Below are 23,359 nucleotides of genomic sequence, written 5' to 3'. Positions count from 1 at the left end.
TGCAGTAACTGCTCTATAGTTACGGCTTCATCACCTCCTTGAGGGCACCCAATATCAGAATCAAAATCTCAATGTAACCTGCACTGTGTCAGATTTTAAAAAGCAAAAAAAACATTTCTGGAAAGCATTGTTCTTGTGACACTGTAGAGAAGATTGTAAATAGCAGGTGCAGAATAGCACCTTTTTGACACACCACAGCACGTATAAAGCAGAGGCACTGGGCCAAATTCTGATCTGGGTGACATCAGTATAAAGCCAGACTCAGTGCATTTAAGGCCATGAAGTTACTCCTGATTTATAGCAGTGAAAATGAAAGCAGAATCTGGTCCACTGCATTTTTCTGTAATTTCTCCAGAAATCAGAAAGTCCCATGTGGTACAGAGAGGTTATTTTTAACATAGTCTCCAGTACAGGTTAGCCACCCAATAAGTTTGTTTTCTAATAAATTCCTATCACTTGCATACTGCATCTGAGGAAGAGTGCTGAGGCTCACAAAAGCTTATGCCTGCTGAAATTAAATTTGTTAGTCTTTAAAGTGCCATAGAACTCTCGTTGTTTTTGCTGAACAATCTTTGTTATTCTCAGAAGCTTTTGAAATAATACACCACTGCAAACAAAGTAGCAGATTGCTTCAATCACACAAGCAAGGAAGCAGACAGATTGACTGCATATTTGTTAATAGCGCTGTGATAGCAGCCTCCCTCCCCAATTGCAATACATTTATTCAATAAAGAGCTCTTGCAGTGTCTCCCTGTGCTATGTTTTAGTTTGCTAAGTAATCTGGTTTCAGAGATTCATTTTACTGAGAGTGGAGCATAGTTTTGCCTAGGTGAAATCTCAGAATTTAAACAGCAACTCTGAGAGTCTCTGGTGGGAATTCATCTCTTTAACACTATCAATCTTAGTCAAAGGCAACAGAAACCCCATTCCTGAGCCTGATTTAATAGATGAATTATGCACTGAGAAATCAGATTATGCATAGATTCTTTTAATATGCAACATTCAGTCTATATTTTCTCAGCTTCATGAACAAGCTGATAAGGAAAATTTCCCTAGTGGAAAAAAAAAAAAAAGATGCAACTTGAAATTTGTAAAACTCCCAGCTTTTCATTTTCACTCCCTGTTCCTCTAGCACTCCGAAGGGCTTAATTAATTATTGTCATTATAAAACATTTATGCAGCATCCTTCATTTATATAACAATTTACAAACATAGGTAAGATCCATTGCCAGACCATACATACAGTATAAATAACTCAATATCAGTGTGACTATCACACTCTCCTTTGGTTTACCATTTCCCAGCCCAAACCTACCCACATCCGCTGTCAGTTCACTTTGTCTTTGGTGTACTTTAGAAGGCTTAGATAGTAAGGGCCACAAGGCAGGGACCCCATCTTTTATTTTTGCCTGTAATGCACTAGGCTGAAACTGCATTTTGGTTATTAATATCTGTTCTACATCTGTTGACAGCTTCTCAAGAAGACTTGCTTGCAAGGAAGACCAGTTGTCAGTACTTTATTCCTGTATAAATTAATGTTCTTTAGGAAGAATCAGACATAAATGCAGAAAAATATGGTGGGGGGAGTCTTTTTATAAAAAAGGTACCCTTTTTTTCCTTTCAATCTTTCTTTTTTTCGTGGATGGAAAAATGTAATGTAAAATAATAGAACTACAAAATTATTTTAATTAATAGCTAGTAATATCAATGTGAATGATTCCTCCAATGAAAGGTATGTGCAGAACAAGCGTGCAGAGGGAGCTAGGGAATTTAGGAGCTGCTTTTAGAAGGTGAAATGCCCATTCTTATCAGAGTTTATCATGAATGTACTTTGACTAACTGAGCAGAAGGAGCACTTTACATGGCCTGCAGTTTGATCGTGGGACCTATAATTTAAATTTTATAACACCCCATCCTCTAGTCCACTGCACCACTTGTTGTGGTTTATGGAAGTCCAGTTGAAACATCATATCAGGAAACAGCCAACAGAGCTGGCTGAAAAATAAAAAATGAATTTTTTGCAAAAAAAACCATTTAGATTCTGTCAATTTTAATAAAAAGTTTCATTCACATCTTACAAACAGTTCTAATATCTGGCATGGTTATCACTAGAGGTGGATTTCATTAGACATGCTCCCCATACTCTGCAGGCACACTCCACCCTGGGGCATGCCAGAGGATATAACTTGGATACTTGGTAGCACTGGAGAGTCAATCTCTTGGATGTACTCCATCTGTTTGGTAGCAATGGAAGTGCATGATCCATTCTGTAACAGTGGTAGGTATATTTCAACAGACACAACCTGATATGGTTGGTAGCACTGCAGATGCTTTCCACTATATATACCAGATGTCTGGTAGCTTAAAAAGTCCATTCCAGCGGATGCTTTGGAGCATTTGTGATGTATTCACGACACATGCCCAGTAAATTTGGTGAATCAAAAAGTGCCCACTACCAGAGGTACGTTTGGCCTAGGGGCATGCTGGATAGGCTGGATGCACTTGGTAGCAGTGGAGTTACATCGATCAGTTGTATCTGGTATGCTTGGTGACATGCCAGCTCCACCACAGTACATTTGGCCTGAATTGTTGATCTCCAGAGAACTGTGTGCATTTTGCTTTATGATATATGCATGAGAATGGCACAGAAAGACAATGAGAAGCACTCCATGCACGGGCTGGTGGCAGAGTAAGGTAGCATCGCTAGAGCCTTAAGATCCAGGTCTGAAGGTCAGAGGAGATGTCTTGATTTCTGAGAATGGAACACTGGGTTTGGAGGGTCTGTAACACATTGCCTGAGCAGCAGCTCAGTCCATGAGTCAGACTATTTTAAAGCCATATAAAGCAGGCAGGAGGTACTACTGAATGCTTCCTTCTCAGTGATCAAGCTCAGAGCCGAGAGAGGGGGGGAGACCCTAAAGGGTGGGGGCTGACAATATGCTGGTGGGTCTAGGCCTCATTTAGTCCTAAATCAAGCCCTAAATAGGGTTTATCATCATCACTGCTGTGAGTCAATTAACTTGCAAAAGTTGCAAACCTGGTTCTGTTACAATCAAAGACCATTTACAGCAAGTCTGGGCTCTACTGCAGAGGCTGTTGAATGCTTCACTCAGGCAGTCATTCAGAAAGCAACTGTGTGTGGAAAACACCTTGGTCAAACCAGCATTGGATCAGCTGCTTTCACTTTCCTGGAGGAATAAAGCCTCTAGAAAGCAAGAAGTGCCTCTTTGAAGAGATAATATCCAACAAAATAGCCTGGGGTTACAGGGACTAGGTATCTTAACTGTTGTTTTTAATTGCCAGATAATGCTGAGCTGTCTTTTTAAGCAGATTTCCCCCACTGTGACCAACAGGCACAGTGGGTTTGTTAAAGAAATACATTTAAAAAAAAAATAGATATGCTGAGTCTGGAGCCAGTCAGTGGGTCCCAAGCTGCTGGTAACTCCAGCCACTTAAATTCCACATCTGTTGGTAAGCAGAGGAGCAGCAGAAAGGTAAGAATCAACAGAAGATGTGCTACAGTTTCATTTTTGGGCATTATGAAATAACAGTGCAGGGGGCTGGACATGGCATCTCTCTTTGAGACGAGTAACAGGAGGATACTGCAGTGAAGTAGTAACACTTAGCGCATCAGTCTGAAACTAGATGACTTTGGTTCTGTGTCTTATATCTTTACATCTCTAGAACTCTACCAGCCCTTAAAAACGTGTGCAATCTCCAAGTTGTTGCAGCCCATTACGTAGGAAATGCACATGCTCGGTGCTCTCTTACAGAGACTTTACTTTGGTTTTTCCCTTAATCTTAGATTTAATCCTGTTCTTAGACTAAACTTGTTTGGGCAGGCCCCTTCTTTTTGTATGGATGGGCACGGTGCCTAGTGCAACGAGGCCCCTGGGTGCTAGAGCAAAACAAGTAAGTTTTTCTGAAGGTAAAGTCATTTGTGTGTGTGACTGCATTGTTGCTCTTTGTGGATGGCAAAACAACTGCAGCTAAGTTTTCAGAAGCAGTCACAGATTTTGGATCCTCAACTTTGAGATGTTTATGAGCTGCTGAGAATCCACTGCTCTCATTGAAGGCAGATTTTTAGACAGCATGTTTACCTATTAGCACAGTGGTTCCTGAACTATGATCCTTGGACCACGAGGGGGTCTGTGAGCATTAGTGTCCATGGGTAGCTGACTCTTCTTGTTTCTAGCCGCTAAGTTACATTATAATAAACTAGAAATTAAATGAAATACTTTACTGATATTACTTTTTCATGTAAGCAAATGCTGCAGTTGGGGCAGAGATGTCATAGGGAGCAGCGGATCTGAGGGGGCAAAAACATCTAAGAATGTAGTCCACAGCAAGGTTTTCCCAAAGCCACGTTGCTTATAGGACTGCAGCCCTGAGGGTAAACGGACTCAAGGAGTCCCCTTTCCATCAGCTGCTTCCAGTACTGGTGGTTGAGGTGGGGAAAGCCTGTGGGCTCCCTTTCCCACCCTTTTTCTCATACACAGATTGAAAGATAGGAAGAGGAAGTGTATGAGGGAAAGCAAAAAGGAGACTGAAAAGTAGTGAGGAAGGATCATCAGTGTGGAGTATGGAGAAAAAGAAAGAAGGACAGTGATTCAAAGAGGGTAGGAGTGAATGAAAGGAGAGATGGAATGAGAGGGAGATGCTGTTCTCATAGGTTTTAAACCTGAGCTCTGGCATCATTGAGGATACAGCACACAAGACTAAAAATTAGAGGGAAATCACAGAATATACACATTACATTAGCGTGTTCCTGTGCTTTTATCTGGCTTCAGCTCACCTGCCTAGCCCAGCACTCCAATGCTGCTTACATAATTTTAGGACTTTTTTCAATTATACAGCACAGAAGTCAATAAGGATATTGCTGGGTTGATGCTGAAATACAACCTTGATTTAAAGTGGAGACATTCTCTCTGTCTATATATCATGCTTTTGTGGGAGAAACACGAACTACAATATAACCACTAATGTTTCTGCATCAGATTGCGCTTGCATGGTCCTGTTCCTGTGGTATTAATTATTTGTTAAGTGCCAACCGTGTTCTCACCTCTGTACAAGACAGTAAGGAAGATCTAGTCTATGCCCTGTGGAGCTTACAATTTAAATCTGCAGTCAAACAAAGGGCTTGGAAACACATTGAGAGATTCAGAGGATGGTGCTAGCAGAATATCTGTTTTAAAGCTCAAATAACGTCCATCAAAAGTCACAAACAACATTCAGACTGAATGCATTTAGGTCCACAACTTCAACGGCCAAGGCAAATGGTATGTGTCCTTAGCTGCCATTTTAGGAAACCCCACCTTCTGATCGTGGTACTTCCTGGAACATCATCAGAGCGGTATTATTTATTATATATTATTTGGAAGGATATGGGAATAGGGAGAAGGAGAAGGAGCTGATGCAAAGTGGTTTTAAATTTAGACCTAAATGCCTTTGATAAAGAATTCCAGAAACACAATTAAGTTTAGAAACATTGTCCCACCTCCCCCAACCATTCCCATTATAAATTAGCTTAACCACTAAATTAATCCAGAAATAATAGCACAGCAGTGAAATGTTCTGTGTTTTCTTCTTTTAAATAGAAACTGTATAGTTGATGGAAACCTTGTTTGCTCTTATGACATTGACTACCAGTGAGCAGTAGTCTGCGACAGGAAAATAAGTGATCATGCCGCAGTGGTTATTTCATAACAAAGTGTTAGTATTTGCAGCATTTATGATCTATAGGGCTATGCCTGCTCTTACACAGATAAGTTTTAGCCACTCAAAGATAAACTCCAGCACTTTTATTCCATATTCTACACACACCTGCTTTTTGGGGGAACTTCACTAGCTCAGCAACTTTTAGGGCTAACTATGGACCTGTGTGTGCACCCTTACAGATTGCAGTGGCTATATGGGAATGATTAAATCCACAGTAGTTTGGACATAAAAAAAAAAAAGGAAAGCAAATTTGATCCAGATTTCAATTCAAAATAAAAACAGTGATCTGCTTTTATTTTAATGGAATGAGTAGCATATCAGTTTTCTGAACAGGGTCCCAGTTATACTGTACTTTGGAACCTGAAATATCAAGATGACCTGTAACCAGACAGTTGTTTTACTGGCTAAGTGAATCTGCTTCCTGTGTTGTACAGTCCCTCATCCACTTTATTAGAGTTCGTTCTCTGACTACAAGATCAAGTTCTTTCTTTCAAACTCCAATCATACAAGCCTTTCTCTGGCGAATAGTTCCAATAAAGTTGATGGAAAGTTGCAGGATTGGGCCCCATAGTGACAATCCAGGCGGAACCAGTTTTTAAAATCTTACGTCCAATTTGTGGAAACAAGAAGGTAAAATGTATATTTGCAAAATGTGTTTTAAGAAAGGGGTGTGTCTAGAGTGTGTAGTCAGAGCAGGGAGCTAAGAATAAAGAGACTCACGTTTTCTTCCTCGCTCTGCCATAGATGTAGCTTTGATTTCCTCATCTATAAAGGGAGAATAAATACATACACTCACTGTGTGGTAGACTAGAAGTGAGAATTATTTTATTTGTACCGTGCTTTAAGAATCACAGTGGAAAGATACTATATGCCTATTCATAGCACATACTTAACTACCCTGGTTCTTATTCAGTACCTCCCACCATAATATCTGTGCCTGTTGATGTAAAAGGGTTAGTGTGTCTAATATTAAACTACCTGGGTGACAGGTTCTTACTATATTTTAGCTCTATGAAATTAAAAGAAAAACTGTAGTAGATGCAGATGGGTACAGGAGAGCTCATGACTCTTAGCAGCCAATAGTTCCAACAATCTGAGCTGCCAGATGTTATTTATACGTAAACTCACTGGGCCCAATTCGCTGTTGCTCCAAACCTCGTGTAATCAGGTTTGGTACTGTTTGCACTGGTGTAAATGACTACACAAAGTGCAGTGAGACAGAAAATTAGGCCCATCATCTGAACGTCTGAGGGGAGATCCAAAACATTTGGATAACTGGAGTTTCAGATAAAATAAATTCAGTCTCTACCGAGTTTGGGATTTAGGGGAAATGAATGAATTTGGGATTGCCACGGTGTTTTTAATCATCTTGACTTTGTTTTTGGAAGGAAATTTAAAGGCTAGTGAAAGGTGTCTGCCTGAAGATTAACCTGGAGATTAAGGTCTTTGACATGGTCACAGAACATCTTTAGCATGGACAGCAGCAGTGTAAACCCTCCCACACTGCCCTCTCTGACCTTTAGGGATAAGGGAGGAGTTCAGTGCACACCCCATTCAGTCATTGGCCTCTCTGCTAAGGGTTGCCAGTTTTGGTGATGCATTTTCTTATGTAATTCTGTCACTAGTGACAGGATCCACACACTCAACTCACGCTGGCCAAACTGCTAGTATATGGTCATGGTTTTTACTCAATAGTCATGGACAGGATTTGACCTAAAGGCAAAAATCTGTGTCTCTTTCCTGGTCCCATGATTCACTAGGTACCTGTAGCTTTTATTTAATTTAGTTATTTATTTTAATCACAATACATCCTGAGTTTTAGGTCACACTGGTGTAAGAAAGCTGACTTTGGTCTCATGATTAAAATCAAATCAGGCTGTCCTGCAACATTATATGGCACTCCAGCCTCATCTCACTTCCTAACAGTTCAGGGACCAAAATTCAAATCCTCAGTGGCTTGTTTTATGCTTCCATAGAAGCTCCTCTGGAACCACCTACTTTGGGATTTTCATTTCAATTTGTTTATTTATTGAGTCCAAAATAATCTCTCCTCTTAAGCAAAGGTCAGTTGGCTATTGTTTTAGAGCAGGGGTTCTCAAACTGGGGATCAGGATCCCTCAATGGGTTGCAAGATTATTATGGGAGGATCACGAGTTGTCAGCCCCCCTGCATGCTGTGGCTGTGTCTGTCAGCCCCATGCATGGCTTACAGCCAGAGCCCTTCGGATATGGGTGGCTGGAGAGCAGCGGCTGCTGGCTGGGTGCTCTGAAGGCAGTGCCGCCCCCAACAGCAGTGCAGAAGTAAGGGTACTATGGCATAGGGTATGGGTGGCATAGCATGGGGGGGGGGGGATATCATCACAGCCTGAAGTATTTTCAAAGGGGGTCCCAGAAAAAAAAAGTTTGAGAACTCCTGTTGTAGATTGGAAGCAGCTAACGGGGTCCAGAAAGCTTTAAACTGCAACTGAGATTGTTTGTGTCAAAACTCCAAGGAGCCTTTGGTGTTATGCTGCCTAGGGTAGTTCTAATGGGAGGAAAAGGGTAAAGAAATCTGTGTGTGAGATTCACTCCTATGCATTATTCAGATGGTATGTTTTGGTAAACATCCAGTACATCCATTTCTATCTCAGCTCCTTAAGAACATTGGCCGTGACAGCTTTGCAAATCAACATTTCTAGGATGATATTTCATTTATGTATCCAGCCGCCCATCCTCATTCTTCAAAACAAGTTGAGTGCAAAGCAGGGCAATTTGAGAGCCAGAGCTTCAGATCCGGCCCAGCTGCTACATATGTTCATTTAGTATACACCATTCTACATGGATGAGCAGACCTGTGTTCAAAACACACCTACTGCCATGGGTTGTACACATTCCAAATAATAAGATGATGGCATTATCCTTGCCGAATGAAACTGGATGAACGGGTCACTATATAGAGGCACATGTTGTTGCTGTAATCTAGCCCCACTACCCAGCAATTGTAATTCCTTCCTTTATTTATCCTTTTGGCTGCCAGCAAAGGGGCATATTCTAACTTGTTATGAAGAGCAAGCTGGCCTGAATTTTTCCCCCTGCTATTGACACAGATACCCATGGATTCTGCTGAGCAGCTCTGACCACTTCTGGACTCTGACTCCTTACAGCAAATACATATTTAAAAAATTCAACCTGTCAGAGACAAGAAATATTTTACTTGGCCCAATATCAGCTTTCTAGCAGGTGTGCTCTGGATTAATGGCTGCTGGTGAACTGTGAGGTTTAGTGGAAGCAAGTACTTCAGGAAGATGGAGAGCTCAAGCTCAGAGACATAACTCACACCAGATGCCTTTACTCTGGGTTTTTTCTCTCTTCCCTGACACGATAATGATCCTGATTTATTAGTGAAGATGCACCATGCACCAGCATCCCCAAGCAGCACACTGACCTCACAGCCTACATGGATTCCTATTAATACCTTTTATCCCTCATTCTCTACGGGCAATTCACTGCAGCAAACAGTGTGAGGCGCAGGTTCCTTGGCCTGTTGATTGTAACCTGCGCTGGTTTGCTAGCATCACACACCCATTGCCCCCTACTTCTTGCATGCCTCTGCCCTAGTCCAACTGCTCCTGTTTTTGGATTTTAAATACTTAGTCCTGCCATAAGTGCAGGGGACTAGATTAGATGACCTCTCTAGGTCCCTTCCAGTCCTATGATTCTATGTTTTCAGCCTTTTATGGAGGCAATAGTACTTTTGGTCATATTTAAATAGATGTTTGACTAGAGATGTGCTGTGGGATAGCAATTAGAAGTGGTGACTGGAAGGAAGGACTTGAGCTGAGCTAACCCTTCTCAGATGCATTAGAAACAGGTTCACAGAAATGGGTCATGCTTTCAGGTTTGGATTGAGTCAGAGAAGTTCCCCTTCCCACACCCTTCCAGCTCTGAAGTAGGTCCTAACCACATCTGAATTTGTGTGGTTCATTCTGATTTGCATGGAAATGTTGTTCTGTGGGAACATGAAGCTAGAAGCAGAAGCTGAAACCTAGTGGCCGTTTTGATGCTGTGTAAAAAGGAAGATAACTAGTTACACTAATACAGCCACCACTGTTACAAAACTGCAATACATCTTGTACACAGTATGTCATGTGAGGTATCAATGGAAAAGTTGTAGACTGATAAGTATTATTATCCTGTTTAAATCTATCCATCATCCCTGTATATGAAGTTATGAATATTTGCATCTCAAATTTGGCTAGATGGACCATTGATCTGACCCAATATGGCTGTTCTTAAACATGTTGTTTTCTTGGGTGACGCCCCAAGACAGATTTGCATCAAGGCTAGTCAGCCTGTTCGATGGCCTCATTAAGGACAACCAGCTCACCCAGTGAGCCCCTCCTGGAGATCTTTCAGAGAGTAGTGAGGAAATGGCTGCCCCATGATTCAGCAAGGCATGTAAAGACATATGATCTAAGACTCAAATCTTTTGCCTGTAACTTCCCATGCACTTGGGCTGAAAGTATAAAAGGAGACTGTGATATCACTTTTTTGTCTTCTGTCCTATTCCTCTCCTCTGGACTATGATTTTCTAGAAAAGGGAAGCTTTGGACAAAAAGACTGATGACCTCCAATCCGTTTGGGTGATCCAGAGAGACTTTTTGCAGGCTAGCAGACTTACCATCACTACTATGAACCTGATCTACAGACTCAGAAATTACTTGTAATGTACATGGTTTTTAAATGGTTAAAGGAAACGCTTCTTTTGTTGTGGCTTTTTATTAATTAACCTTTAGTTATAGTTTTACTAAAGGAATTGACTACAGCATGGTATTTGGTAAGATTATTGTGTGTGTGTGTGTATACACATACACACACAGACACACATACATACACACACAGACATGGGGGAGTGGCTGATCCTTTGGGATTAGAAGAACCTTATGTATGATTATCATGAGAAGTTACTGAAAATCAGATTAAAGACCAGATGTCTGGTGATAGGAGCTGGATTGCCTCTGGGGACTGTGTTGTAGCTTCTGGTAACCAGTGTGGTGATACAGGAGCTCACTTATGTTACTGGCTTGGTGAAATCTAATTAAAGAACAAACCACCAGGTTAAAGAACAACCTGCCCTGTTTTTAATCAGTCTGTCCTGAATTTGGCATTCTCAGCTCTGACCCACACCAGGCACAGTCACAGGCATATTGCACTCCTGAGACCTATCCAATAGAACAGCAGACTTGAGCTTTGCAGCTTTCAACATGCGGTTGGGCAAAAATGTTCAGATCTAGTTTTGATTAAAGGTTTTTAGATATCAACAAATTATGAGTGAATCACTGCTGGTTCACAAATGCATCCCAAACTTCAATTCTACTTGGTATTCTGGCATTCAATGAAATCTGCCATGTTTAAACCTCTTGCTAGAATCTCTCTTCTTTCTATTATCCTACCAAGCAATGTAGTTCTTTCTTAAGCCTAGTCTACACATAAAACTTAGGTTGACCTACTACATTGCTCAGGAGTGTGAAAAGTTCACACTCCTAAGAGTCATAGTTAAGTCGATCTAAACCCCGGTATAGACACAGTAGAACTCTTCCACCTCTCAAGGGGGTGGATTAACTATAATGACGTACTATAGCACGTGTTTACACCACAGTAGCAAAGGTGCAGTATCGTGGTTGTGTTGCTGTAGTGTAGACATACACTCAGTCACCAAATTACCACAGAATTTAATTAACATTGCTGTAGAAATCAGTCACACAGCAGAGGCAGAATTCTATAGGGTCTGCTGTAAATATTCTCCCAAACAGGGCAGATAGCATTTATATTTAGCTAGCTGTAAATCAGTGGTTTTCAACCTATTAGGGTCAAATATCAGTACATTGACTCTGAATGTATAGTAGTGTATTGATTATAGTGGAGTTACTACATATTTTCTCTAATGAAGCTGAAAGCAGGATTTGGCCCTCTGCCTTTGTAGATGAATTATCATTCACATTGTTTTAGTGTGTGTGTGTTGGGGTTTTTTTCTCTGCATAGGACACATCCTACGTGCAATGCCAGTGGCATGTCTTAGCTAGTAAATAACAATGCCCCAAAAAGGACAAGGCTTATCTGTACAGCTGCTTTATCTGTGCAAGTTGCATAACTTCATCAGCATCATTAGGTGGACATCATTGATCTGACAGATGAATGAAAAATAAAACTTCTACTTACTGGCTAACAACAAAAAACAGTTCACCCTGAAGACTGGCAAAGAACGAATAGAGGAAGACATGCTTGTGTTACTGAATGCTTTGTGATAGCAAAATAAATATACCCATCTCTGGCAGCTTCTATTAGAGGATCTCAAAGTGCTTTACATGCCCTAAATTAACTCTTAAAATGCCAGTAGGGAAATATTGTTATCCCCATTTTACAGATGGAGGAAAAGGGAGGTCACACAATCTGTAGCAGACCCAATGTCAGGAATAAGGCCCTGCAGGCGGGCCTGCTCAGTCTCCCAGTGGCCTAACAAGTCAGCTCAGCTGCCTGATGGACTACCTGACTGATTGGCTAAGGAAACAGCAGGCCGGTTCTTAAGCCCAACAGCAGCAGTAGCTTGCTAGTTGCTCAGTGCACATGTCCGCTGCCTCCCTGTGCTTGCCTCACTCCAAGCCATGCTCCTGCCTTGCACCTCCACTGCTCCTGCCTAGATCCTGGCCTGCACCCAGCCTCGCTCCAGCCTAGATCCTGGCCTTGTTCCAGTCCTGTCCCAGCCTCTCTCCTTCCTGTGAACCAGCTCTGCTCCTACCTTCTCTGACTATGGTTCTGACCCTCAGCCCTGGTTTTAACTGTCTTCACCCTTGACTCTGGCATTCAGACTCTGACTCTGGCTCTGACCAGTAGGCCTGACAACCAGGAATAGAATGAAAGAGTAGTTGGACCTTTGTTATAACCTCTAGGCAACTCTCTCTCCTATCAAACTGTGAATCTAAAATAAAAGTCCTAAAGAGATTGATAGCTTCTGATCATCTTTGTAGCCACAGCTGGCTAAATCTTTGTTTATACATACAGCCGGAGTACAGGGGAGAGATACTGGGGCCTCTCCCCCAATAGGTGTAACCATGGGCAGGGAAAGGGGGGGGAAGAAATGAAAGAAATTGAGCATTTCCCCCAACTTTTTAACAGTCCTGTTTACATCCCTCTCAATGGGGCTGTAGGACCAATGAATTCTCAGGCCTGGACCTCCCCTTCCCAACCACGGTTATATGGGTGAACCACTCTCTCTCTTAATAGACTGTTGGCAGAGCCACTCTATCTGTGAAGTAACCCCAGTAGTGGCTGAGCTCTGTCCCCTGTCTTTTCAGACTTTTGTGCCCCTGAAGCCTGAACCCCGCCACATGGGGCTGAAGCATGTAACTTAGCTTTCTGGGGCCCCCTGTGCTGTGAGGCCCCAGGCAGTTGCCCTGTTTGGCACCCCCAACATCAGCCTTGCACTTGTGACTCCCTTAAACCCATTCCACAACCCCTTTGGGGGTTGCAATCCCCAGGTTAAGAAACATTGATCTAGATGAGCTGACGTACCCCCAGGGGTACATTGAGAACCACTGCACTAGACTGTGTACTCATGGATCTGCCAGTCTTCCTCCACCCCTAAAGCTCCTTTATGAACTGGAGTGAAGGAACCCCTTCTGAGGCAGTGGTGGGTTCACACTTACTGCAGGGACTCCTTGAATCCTGACTTCTGAAGTAATGGAATTACTTTGGCTCTCTGCTGCAACCAAGATCATCCTTAACTACAAAGAGGGCACAGAGTTAACATTTGCTCCAATGAGAACTGAATTGTCAGATCACTGTTTCAGATCTGTAGGATTTATCAGCATTTTATTCAGTGATTGTGCCATAACTCATTCCCTTCTAATTGCCACCTAATGGTAGGATTTCTAAAATAGCAGTTTTCATACAGTCTTAAGATGGAAATTCACCTGTTTAATGTGCAAAATGTAATAAGTTGATATAATTTATCAACTTTATTTTCTAGAAAAGGAAACCTCAAATTGGATCATAAGGGGAAGAAAATCATTACTGAATGAGACACAAATGAAGATTTTGAGAGTGTAATGGAGCTTTAAATTAAATTGTCTAGAGAACTCTTTGAAATTTAAAGGCAAACAAATTCCCAGTAAACCTGTTGGATTGAATGCTCTGCTGAAGCCCACACGTCTCTCCTCATTTTTCTTATTCTTTAGCATCCTGTAGCTTATGTCTATGGCTCAGTTAAAGAACAATCAAGGAAGTCTATCTAAAGCCATCTAGTTAGAAGCAAGCCTGGCTTTGCAGTACATGGTCTTTTTATTTCCCTTCTTTCTTATTTGCATGAAAACAGGATCTTTATCCACAACCGCCATATAAAATTTCATTATGGGCCTGTGTGAGAGAGAAAAAACTTTTTTCCCTTTTAAAAATAAAAAAAGGTTTAGTGCCTGTAGACAAACTTAGGCGTGGGTGGGAGATGGCGGCTCTCCCTCAGTGTCCATCTTAGAGGGAGATCACACGTCCTGGCTGCTACGTCCTCAGGGTTGACGGAGGGGAGATTAGCAGTTCTTGGGACTCCCCAGCCAAGTATGGCAGCCCCAAAGTCACAGGCCACAGTCCTCAGGCGGGATGGGGCAAACAAGCAGTCTAGAGCCTGTGGCCCTCAGGCAGGGCGGGGCAGGCAAGCACTAGCAAAGGGGATGAACCTGGATATAGGCCTCCTGGCCCAGTGGCGGTGTCTGCCGCACTAGGGGTGGTGTGGCAGGCAGAGGGTAGGGGGACACAGGCCGACCTGACTCCACTGCATACCAACTCAGGGCCCTAACAGTGGTGGAGTGCTCCACCACTGGGTCGGCGGGGCTCTGGCCAAAACACATCGACCAGGACGACCACAACTGGAATGTGGTCAGCTATCCCTGGGCTTCTTCATACCTCGTCCCAAGGTGTACCTGAGTCCCAGGGTTGTCCTTGGGGTACATAGCCAGTGGTAACCCAAGCACTTCCTCAGCATCGGGCATCTCTGGTGACTCTGGTAGTTTGGGGTTGTCGCTGGAATGGCAGGCATCTCTGGCGAGCTCAGGGGCAGGCAGGAGGCGTTTATCTCCCTCAGCATCTGCTGCTCAACTGAGTTACCAGGCCTGCCTCTTACACTTCCAGTTCCTCTCCTGCCCCTATGGTGGGCATGGACTTCTGGGTTCCACCCACCAGGAGGTGGATAGCCCTCCCTCAGTGTCAATCTCGGAGGGTGGCCACACCTCCCAGCTACAGTGCCCTTAACCCTAGCAACTAACTCTACAACAGCAAACCATCATCTGCACGCAGGCAACCAAGGGGAAAGTGGTAAACAATTTTTATGTTCAAATTTATGAAATTATAAGAGAGGAAAAATATTAATGATCTTTTGACAAATCATAGATCTTTGTAGGAAAGAAGAGAACAAGTAGGATGTTATAAAATATTGATAGATGCCACAGTGCAGTGTTCATTCTCTTCACTCCTTGCATGGGGACAAATACAACTTGAGAGAAATCATCACTATATTCAGAACAGCTGCTACTCTGTACAAATGTATCCATTAAATTAATAACTATGCAAGGCAGGGATCTTCCATCAGACAGGGAATTGCACAAAAATCTCTTGGGAGTCCCACCCTCTGCTCCTTAATCCTTATTTGACAGCTCAGAGAGAGAACCAAATCACTCTATTTCTCACCTTCTGAAGAAAGCACATGCAATTGGCCCCTGAGACACAGCCACAGCCTTTGAACTGAGGAGTTACCAAAGTCTGCACAGTGGACAGCATGTGCCTCAGTATATGAAAGAGGGTATCCAGATGCCAAGAATGGATTGAAGCCTGACTAAACATACACACACTAGGACAAATATAAATGAGACAAAAGGACAAAATGATGAGTTAGGTAGTCTTCAAGGCCTGGTTCTCCTCTCACTTACCCTACACCAGAGTACAGCAGAATGTGAAGACAGCAAAGTAAAGCTGATATAAGTGAGAGAAGAAAATGGTCCATTCAAAAAGAAAAGTTTATTGTCTCTGTTTTATTTATTTTTTTTGTCTGTGATTGGGTGGGGAGTTAGTCTATACCCATATGAAAACAAAACCTCTCTCTCAAGAGTCTGATCCTGCCACCACTGCAGCCAGTAGCAAAGCCACCATTAACAACAGCAGGAGCAGGGTTAGACTCCTTGTGAACATTTTACTATTGCACTAAATTAAAACTAGAAAAAATGTCTTTTTCTAGTGTAGAAAAACTTGACTTAAAAAAAAAAAAAGAATTTAGCATCTTTGGATTATAGTGAGAATTAGAGGTTTATTAGCAAGTTTATTCTCTGCCTGACAGATTAAGTCCTGCTGTGTCTTTTGTCTTAATAGGCTTGTGGATTAAATACACTGTTTTCCTATTAAATGAGCCTTCAAACTAACCCTGGAAGAGACCAAGTATTTTAATTTTTTTAATGACTTTTAAGTCCTTTGCTCCCTCTCTTGGGAACTGAAAGGCAAAAGGAAAGATTCAGAGCAACAGACTAAATCTCAGGAGACTAGATTGGAATTCTCCCTTTTTGTTTTGACAACTGAGATTGGCAAAGCCCCATGGTTGGTATTATGGGTGCTTGAGAGACCACCCGCAGTAAAAGTTGCATCTTCTTCTCTGTTCTCCCTTACCTTCATTCAGCTCTTATCCCCTTCCTTCCCTTTTCACATTCCTACCTTACCATATTTCATTCTTCACTTTGCTCCCACTCCCTTTTACCTCCATCTGTTGTCCCATTTTTTCCTTCTACTCCCACACCCTTCCCTTCTTTTATAACTCTACTCCTTCCTCATACTCCCATCTGCCCCAATGCTCTGACCCTTTGCATTTCCCTTTCCTTCTTAACACAGTCTGCTTCCTCCTACTCCCTTCACAAACACCATGCTTAGCTCAAATGTGTTTATCTATTTCTTTGCACAGGCTAGCTGCTTGTGGGTTGCTCTCTAATCTCTCAGGACCTGGTGGATTTTTTCATACATTAGTCCCCTGCTGCTTTTTTGTGTCTTCCTAGGCAATCCTGAAAAAAACAATTCTGATTCTATTTGGAGTCACTGGGAGCTCTGTGATGAACTTCAGTGATCCAAGGTGTAGCTCTATGAGAATGGACCCACCGTCATGGCAGTGTATGATAGGAGTGAATACAGATATTACAGGTTCTAGTTCCGACTCTGGCATAAGTCTTCCTTGGTGACTGTGGTAAGTCACTTCTTTCGGTGTACCTCCTACTCTTGCCCCCCATTTCCAAATCTGTAAAATGGGGATCAGTTCTCTCTCACAGAGAGCTTAATTTGTTAAAGTTTATAAAGCACTGTGAGATCTTCTATGAAAGATAGATAACTGAATATATCTATATACGGGCGGCACATGACTCCTGCCTTGGAGGAGGCTGGGAGGAGCGGGGGGGCACCAAGACGCAGATTGTGGCTCCGTCCCTGCTCCGCCCCCTCCTCCGAGGCCCCACCTACACTCCACCCATGCTTGGCCCCCTCCCCCAAGGCTCTCTCATGTGTCTCTCAAGAGAGAGGGTAAAGAGGCATAGGTTGCGGGCAAGGGAGCCTCAGGGGAGGGGGCCAAGCGGGAGCAGGCCTGGAGTGCAGAGGGAGCTTCCAGTGGCAGCTGCAGCTATTATACCTGCTGCCTATGTATCCATAGTTTGAGAAGACAATAATTTCTCTAGCTTTTTTTAAAGTCTCTCTTTTTGTCTGTAGATTTCTCTTATTCACAGACCCTGCAAAACTTAACTAGAGTTCATAATCGATACGATGTAATGTGTGCTTAGAGCTACAAAGATTGCTTTGGATGGAAGCCAGTTTCAAATCCTAGTAATCATTTTCTAAGATTCTGCTTTTGGAAAGAAAATCTGTATTAACTGTTGTGTTGCTGCTGTTATCTGGTCTTGGAAGATTGCTGTTGCCTCAGAATCATTGCTGGCTAGCAGCACTTATTACAGAAGTGAACATGCCTTTGCTTTACACACACTGTGAATAAATATCCACATGGTGTGTGGCTCCAAATGTCACCTCAAGTTACCTGCAGTTTTTAAAAAGACTTATTCAGAATTTATAAAGGAAAAATAATTCAGATAATTTATTTTCCACTAAACCGTTTGAATCTGCTAATAGAGAAATAAGGGCTACCAAGATTATGTTATGGTTAGTGGGATAGGAAGATATATTTTTCAAAGTTCTTGAAACAGGGTAAAACTGAAGGTTACTTTTCTCAGCTACGAGAAAGGCCTTCTTGCAGTTCAGTTCAAGCAAAGGCAGTCAGAAAGATCTTCTCTCACAAAAACCTAACAAGCGCTCTCTCATGATGAGAAGGTTGGCTTCTAGCAGAGGAAGGTTTTGGTATCCAGATATATATATTGTTTTCAACCCCAGTTATAATTCAGTCTCTAGGATGTAATATCCAGGAAGAAATCCCTCCTTGTTCCAGGAAATGGACTTTGAGGCACCTGTAGTAGAGACACTCCCCAAAAAATCCATCCTCATTTTCAAATAAGATCCAATAAACATTGTTTCATGACTATTTCACAAGGATGCAGTAAACTTACCAGCCTGGCCACAATCTTCTCACCCACCTGTTACCATGATGAAAAAGGAAAAACATTTGAAAGCGATATTTTACCTGAGCTTAAAAAAAGAGAAACTCACCCCAGGCTAATGGGGAAGTAGAACTTCACAAGGCTTGTTTAGTGCATGCTTCTGTTGTGCTGCATGTGTTCAATAAAATAGCCAATTTTTCACTTAATACCAAATCTTAGTCAATTAAGCTTGTTGAGGCAGTATAATAATTGTTTACCTTTCTACCATCAGGTACAGTCCCTTCCTCAGTTTTCCTGCTCTTGGGAGTTCATTTAGGCCTCCAGCCAAACCTAATCATCATCAACATCATCATCCATTCCTTCCTGGGTCCAATGCAAAAAGATGTCCACATGAAACAAATTCTCCAGATGTGCTCTCCTCTCCAAGTTATAATAGTGATACCACCAGTTGCTCCTTAATTCTCCTCTCAGGGCTGAGTTCCATCAGGCTTTCTAGCCAAAAAAACCACCCCTTCCTCAAGAAACTTTATTCAGTCCTCTTGTTGTCCCTTTAGCCCTTGTCCAAGGCTGTTCCAAAGCCCTTTGACAGGAGAGACCCAACAGCAAAACCCTTCAGGTGTCTCTCCATATGGAGCAAAATGCATTTCTTATACAGCTTTCCTTCCTAACATTTGTTACTGCCTAGGCCTACCTATAGTTCTGGGAACTATAGGTCCCAGAATGCCTTGGTTCTGGGATGGCCCCATTGGGAACAGAGCAATGCTACATCTTTAGCTTCTACTGAAGGACCAATACTATCTGTTAGGATCAGAATGCCTATGCGTTTTGGAGAGTGCCAAGCACACCTGTGCTGCTAAGTAACCTCAAAGAATTTTTGCCCAGGAATAAAGCCATATTACAGCTGCAGTTCAACTCTTGCTTTTGGAAGTATGGAAAAATTTGATTCCTTTCTTCTCCCTTATTATTTGTTGTGCTGCTGGGTGGGAAAGAAAACAGTGGACAGACCACCAGAAGAAAGATTCAGTCACGCAGCTGTGGCTTAGTTTTCCATTAGAATATTCTGTTATACATTTATGAACACACTTTACTTTTTTTCAAGTGAACAAATGTAGTGTTTATGACAGAGTGGTGTCCAAACTTCCTTTCCACAGCTTTGCCTGTGGAGCTCAGGTGGAACTTGCGACACCCTTGCTGTAGTAATATGGACACTCTCAAAAAACAGTTCTGCCGATGCATTTTAGCCCAGATTTACAACATGTCCTACTACAAGTCCTGCTTCTAACCCCACTGTATCAATGCACCTCAATCTAGACCTGTTACAGCTTCTGCTTACTTTAGTCCTGTGCCCTCCCACAGCTCTGCTGATGCATCTCAGCCCTGACTTGAACTATTTACTACTTATTCCACTCCCAAGCCTTTTGAGTGGAGAATTCCGGTTGTGTCCATTTGTCGTGATTTGGGGGTTTACACAAATAGAAACTAGAACGAGACATTCCAAACAAATCAAAATTTGAACTTGGATCTCCAGCACAGAGAGGCTAGAGCCCTAACACATTGCATCATCACAATGTCCATGAATCTAATATCTCGGTTCACAGTCCCAAACTCAACAGTGGCACTGTGCTTTTCTGAAGAACCCTGCTTTCATATTGGTATATGCTGAATTCTTGACCCTTTGTTGACCCAGATTGTAGAGAAGACCCAATATAATTAAAGTGAGGTCTCTTCTTCCCTCCTAAAATCAAGCAAATATTTGTCACTGCATAGGCTATTACAGATGAAATCTCTCTGAATATTGATATGGAAGTTTGTTCCCCTGTCCAGAAAGCCCTGCAATATCACATCCAACCTGTCAGAGCTCATTTTCAGGCTCATTATTCTGAGGTCTGGAACCCCTGCCATCCCATCTCCAATGGTTCAGAGGCATGAGCTCCCTGAGGTGCACTCTGCTTTTAAATTTGTCTTCAATCTTACCTTACATAAAGCAAGGAACATTTCTATATATACAGGACACAAACGAGTGGCATGTGAGTAAATGTCCATGTTCGCCTGCCCATGTCAGCATCTTTGCCTCCCGATTTGTATGTGTGTGCTTGTTTTATCTGTGTATGCAGAACAGATGTGTTTTATACATGGAGAGGAAACAAGAGAACATCCCGACTAGTGAGAAATCCCTTGGGTAATACAATATCAAATCTGTGTTACTTCCCTAGTTCTCTGTGTTGGGTGCTGAATAAAAACAAGGTGGGTAAATTCTGCGTTAGTTATTTTTAATGTGATGGTTCTTTCAGAAAACCTTGATCTCACTCCCAGTAGCAGTTTGTCTTGTAACCCTCAAAGACAAGAGCAAAAGCTGTAGGAAATTTTTCACTTCAGTTTTCTTCTTCAGCTTATTATCTGCTCTCTCTGCCCCACTCTCCACTAATGCTCACCTGCTATACATACAGAAACAAATATGTCCACACACATACTGCAATGTTTCAATATAGAAAGAGCAAAAGAATTTTCAGCCTTAAGTACCTTTTTATAAAAAGTTTAGGAAAACAAGAAAGAACAAAAGTCAAGTCTGAGAGTAGATTGTGTCCCACTCTGTAACAGGCTTCAGCAACTCTAAGAACACAACAGTTCCTAAATGACGCACACAGGGAGAGTTTGTAGAAGTTGAAAGGTGGAGTACACAGGAACTAAAAGACATGTCAGTTTCCAATCTGCATATACCACACATACGATGACATGCAGATAAATAGAGGTGCAGATACACACAATATTTTCCTGTATTACTAGAGGCTTAGGGAAGTTTTCTATGAATGGCAGAGCAGATAGACATGATATCCATACAAACAGACGTGCTTTTTTCTTTAAGTGCATTAGAAAGACCTAGCTTCAGTAAATATCAAAGATGAAAAGGGTCAGAGAATGTTAAACAGAAAGAGTAACAACATATTTCCACCATCTGAACGTGCTTGGGGCTTCATTATGTATTAGGCCAGGACTCCTGGCTTCTATTTACAGCTCTGTCACCAGTTTTTTCTGTAGCAATGGGCAAGTTATTTCAGCTCTCCACTGAGATTGTCACCACAGAGGGCGGAAGGAGCAATGTGTGGCATCGGGAATAGTGGGGTTTTTTTTATATGGGCACCTGTATATTAGGAAATAGATTGAGACATGCCATTTCACATGGGCCAAATAGCCATCTGATGGCTAACTTTTCGTCACTAACATACTAGCTTTGGTTGGATTCAAAGCACCCTAATAAAAGCTTGACATGAATTTCAAATCCCTTAAGCCACTTTGCCTCCTTGATCCATTTATTTATGCAGAATGTCTGAAAATGAAAACTTTAAATTATTAACTATTTCCTTCCCCTGCCCCCCCCAAAAAAATACAAAGAACAAATAAGTATTGATGAAGAGAGTTTAAAAAAAACAACAAAACCAAGCTATATTACCTGACTGAGATCTGTCAGAACTAAATCTACACTTAGAAACAAGAGTAAAACAGCTCAATTAACCCATTATTGATCCAGCCCTCTTTTAAGATATCATCATCAACAAGACAGCATCCCTAAGTGAAACCAGAAAGATACAGTATTTTGAGATAACACAGAATAGGGTGGCTTTAAAAACTATTAGCTTCCCTGTTAGGGAGAACTAACTTTGCACCAGTCTCTTTACTCTCTGCAGAAGCCTCACTTCCCTCCCTGTCCCCTCCTTTTTCCTTCCTTGAATGAGCATCTTCCTACATTCTTACCCCCAGCTGAAGTGCTGATCCATCAAAGAAGGAACCCTGTTGTGTACACGGAATCTCACTCTCCCTTTAGTGGACAGGACAATAGATTAATTTGACCAATGTTCTGTGCCTGTCTCATAGGAATGACCATGTGTAGGAACTAAGACAGACAACTTATCATGGAGATTTCTGACATCAATTTGCTCTGTGCTGACCACACTATTTGCATCAATTCTTGGTGGTCAGCACAGAGCAAATAGATGTCAATGGTTCAAGAAGGGTAGAAATATTTTTTCCAAAATATTTTTCTTTTTTCTATAGTTAGTTGAGTACTGACAAAAAGTGCCAGACAGTCAATTTTGGAGATTAAAATGCCATAGTAATCCATGGGACAATACCCACAGCAGCTTACCCACATTGGTTTTCCCTGTAGAGATTCTTCAGACAGAGGACATATGCAACAAACAAGCAAAGTGCGTCCTGCATCCCCCTGCAGCCTACTGAAGGATAACATCATACTACTGATATTAGACAATGAAGTTACTTCATTAGCTCAAGCAGTAGAGGTCTGTGCTGCAGAGGTGAAAGCACCAGGGTCAAATCATGCTGATAGCCCAGAAGGGATCAAAATATAGACTTTCAAATAAGTGGAGAACCTCACAACACCAGAATACAAATTTCTTCACAATGTCTGTGTGTACTGATCCCATTGTTCATCATGTCTAGACTAGAAGCATGTGCAGCAATCCTACATTTGTATGAAATATACACAGACAAGCTACACTGAAAGCATTAAGGGTGCATTGTTAAGTACTTAAGTCACATACATATTTTTAAATAATGGAAATAATATTTCTGTACTCTCTTGTGCTAAAATGGCTGAAATTTTGGCTAAATAAATAAATAAAGTCACTTTTTGTAGAGACTGAGGCGCAGATTCTCAAAAGGTATTTAGATACCCAACTTCCATTGGCACTGGTTTTCAATTGAAACCAATGGAAGTTAGGTGACTAAATACCTTTGTGGATCTCGGCCTGAGACCTTGATGTTGCAAAAATTTACACATGACTACTCACATGGTTGTTTGCAGGATTAGACCCTAAGTATGAAAAACTTCTGCCAAAAAAGCAAGGTTTTCAGAGAGGCCTTTGAATAGAAACTGTTATGCAGCCTACAGAGTATTTTTATCTATACAAACACATTTCTGATGTGCCCATTAGTGTTTTGAAGAATATTTAACTTCTTGACCTGGTGAGGTTTGTGAATGCTAGTTCTTTTATGCATCACCTAGCTCTAGAAAAATTCCTCTGACACATGTTTAAT

The 23,359-nt window shown here is 41.9% G+C and overlaps 1 long non-coding RNA gene across 1 annotated transcript in view; it reads right to left on the bottom strand.

Annotated features, from left to right (window-relative positions):
* Positions 1–23,359, bottom strand: part of LOC137153187 (uncharacterized) — an 84,305-nt gene that overhangs the window by 42,675 nt on the left and 18,271 nt on the right. The window contains exon 2 of the long non-coding RNA XR_010919716.1: positions 6,439–6,483. This is a non-coding gene — a long non-coding RNA (uncharacterized lncRNA). The remainder of the gene's footprint in view (positions 1–6,438; positions 6,484–23,359) is intronic.

This window comes from Emydura macquarii, unplaced genomic scaffold, assembly GCF_026122565.2.
Source record: "Emydura macquarii macquarii isolate MOO-44397 ecotype Brisbane River unplaced genomic scaffold, CSIRO-AGI_Emac_v2 contig_1253, whole genome shotgun sequence".
NCBI lineage: Eukaryota > Metazoa > Chordata > Testudines > Chelidae > Emydura > Emydura macquarii.
Note: the sequence above shows the minus strand (reverse complement) of the source record. Positions and strands in the feature narration are given on the sequence as shown.